Consider the following 3,244-nt stretch of genomic DNA (forward strand, 5'->3'; position numbering starts at 1 on the left):
TTATCATATTATATGCCCGATTCTTAAAGAGCCTCTCAGTATATATTTTTCAAATGAACAGAAATTCTCAAAGAGCAGTAGTGGGAGTAAGGGGAATCAGTGGTCCAGTTATCATATTATCCATGATTAGAGAAATAGGGCCTAAGTACTTTCTTTGTAGATAATGTTGGGAGACCGCAAGCCTTGGGAAGACAAGCAAGGGGATAGGGCCAAATGGTAAAGCTAGTCTTACTAATGGTGGAGACTGTGAAGGTTGAGATTAAGCCTCCATTAGTGTCTCTCTCTCTCTCTCTGTCTCTCTCTCTCTCTCTTTCTCTTTCTTTAAAGCCAGTCTTGTCTATGGCCTTCCAGGCCCTGCTAATTGGTGCTGATCAACAATTTTTTTTCTTTTTCCTTAATTTTGTGGTTGAATCCTCAGTTCATGTTGTAGCTTTATCATGGTTACAGTTTCCCTGATGATTAAAAACTGGTTTGGTTTTCACCTTTCTTCCCTGCTATGACATTATATGTAAAAATAAATTGTCACTATTTTATCTGCTTTGTTTACTAACGCATTTTAAGTACTCACAGGAGTGTTTGGCACATGGTAGGGAATCAAGAAATATTCCATTTAAGGAGTAAAAATATACGTTTCACATATTTATGAAGATTTTAATTCAGAGGTTTATTCTTCAATTTATATTTTGTAGAACATTGTATATTCTACTAAGGCCTCAGGGCATTCTTTCAACAACTGCAGCTGGAAAAGGCAGTCACTATCCTAGCTATTTTACAGAGTAGAAAACCAAAACACAGAGAGAAAAGAATTCTCCCTTTATTTTACAAAATCATATAAGTTTAGGATTGGAAAGACCTTACATATCATCTGGTTTTAATATACAGCATTTCCAACAAACTGCTTATGCTTGAATTCTTTCGATGCTGAAGAAAGCCCTACCCCCTAAAACACTTTCATCTACTCTCTCACAGCTTCCCCATAGGTTTGTGCTTTTATGCCTATCTATGGAGTCATCATTTATATGATCGACTGTCAGTGTTTAGAAAAAAAGCCACAGACTGTCTGAGATTCTCTTGTCCTGGTTAAACTCTCTGGCTCCTTCAGTCATTCTTCATGAGATATGATTTTGAGATTGTTTAATCACTTCTTCACTTTCTCATGCACATGTTTCAGTTTGTCTAGTCTCTTCAATAATTGTACTCATGGCTTGAAAACAATTTCTACTTATGGGTTCCAATTAAGTTCCACATAATTTATCCACACTATTTTATTCAATCTTTTCAATAACTCAGTCAAATTGCTTTAGTGAAGACTTTTTGGTTGGAGGAACAAAAATCCATCTGAATTAGCTTAAACACAATAAACCCAGAGGGATTTCATGGCATGGATTCTAAATACAATGGGAACTTTGGAAACATGGTAAGTCATCTGACTAAATGTGGTAAGTTTGGAGTTACTGGTGAAAAGCTCTGACAAAAGAATAAAAGTATAAATAGTTTAAGAAGGAGGCTTAAATGGACCTGGCAGAATTTATACACTGGCAGCTATCACATTTGTTTTACAGATAAACTCTTAAGGTTTTCCAGAGAAGTGAAATTGCTTTCCTTGATCTACCTAGTCAGCCTGATCAAGGATCTAATGCCTTGACTGACCTTTTTGCTAGCTGGCAGCTAATTAGTTTACCCTAGAAATGTACAAGTGAGATTTTTCTTTTCCCATACTGTCTGCCGTTTTTTCATCCCCCTTTTCACTCTTTGAATCCTGTTTTGCTTTCACTTCCTAAGGCAGTTGTGATCCTTAATTTTGCACGTCGACTTGACTGGGCTACAGGATGCCCAGATAGCTGGTAAAGCATTATTTCTGGGTGTGTCTATGAGGGTTTCTAGAAAAGATTACCTTTTGAATCAGCAGACTGCATAAAGAATATCCACCCTCAATTGGATGGGGATTATACAACCCATAGAGGGCCTAAATACAACAAAAAGAAAACAGAGAAAGGGCAATTTTATTCTTTCTTCTTGAGCTGGGACAGCTATTTTTTCCCTCACCTAGAATGTTAGAGTTTCTCGTTATCAGGGCTTTGGACTTGGACTGATTTATTCCACCAGCTTTCCTGGTTCTCCAGCATGCAGATGGCAGGTTGTGGGACTTCTTGGCCTTCATAATTGCACGTGCTAATTCCTATAATAAATCTTCTTTTAAATATCTATATGTGACCCACTAGTTCTGTGTCTTAGGAAAACCCTGATTAATACAGCAGTCTATCACCTGACTCCTTCAAATGTAAATAATTTGCATATAAAATTTTTAAGTGTCTCTGAATTACTCTTCAACAATAGTCTCTAGACTCCGAACAGATGTATTTGTATCTGTTTCATTATTTTTTTCAACTCTCATCTTTTTACTTTTTATTTATTTCTACTCCATAACTTCAGTTTACTCATGATGTTGGTTTGCTACATTTCATATCTATCTCTAATTTTGTTGGACTTTTCAATTCCACTATTTGATTATAGTCTCTTTGTGTGGTAGGCCGCCTTTAAAACAGTTCTCAATGATTGCTGTCTCCTGGTATTCCTGCTGTGTGTAGTCCCCTCCCCTTGAGTGTAGACTGGTCATAGTGATTTACTTCAAGCCTACAGAATATGGCAAAAGAGGTGGGATATAAAATCCAAGATCGGGTTTTAAAAAAGGTTGTGGATATTGTCTTGTTTGCTCTCTCTCACTCTCTCTTTGATTCTTCTCATTTGTCCACTTTGATGAGGGCAAGCTACCGTGTTGGGACCTGTTTTATGGCAGAAACCCAGGTAGCGAGAAACTAAGGGCAGCCTCCTGCCAGCAGCCAGTAAGAAACTGAGGTACTTAATCTAACAGCCTGTGAGGAACTGAATCCTGCTAACAACCACATATGTGACCTGCATGTTGATGCTCCTTCCGTTGAGCCTTAGGATGACTGTAGCCACTGCTGAACAGCTTATTACAGTGATAGACTCTGAAGGGATCATACCTGGATTCCTGACCTGCAGAAATGTGAAATAATCAATCTTGTTGTTTTAAGCCACTATGCTTTTAGGTAATTGGTTATGCAGTTTAGATAATGTATACAACTCTGCACTCCATATTTTAGATAAAGTTACGTAAACAATCTATTGACTCTGTTCAATATATGGATCAGCTGCCCACATTGGTCCAGTCAATTATAAGTGATGAATGAAAAATGTGGCATATAGGTAAGGTGACTAGTTT

Source organism: Mandrillus leucophaeus, unplaced genomic scaffold (genome assembly GCF_000951045.1).
Source record: "Mandrillus leucophaeus isolate KB7577 unplaced genomic scaffold, Mleu.le_1.0 Scaffold351, whole genome shotgun sequence".
Lineage (NCBI taxonomy): Eukaryota > Metazoa > Chordata > Mammalia > Primates > Cercopithecidae > Mandrillus > Mandrillus leucophaeus.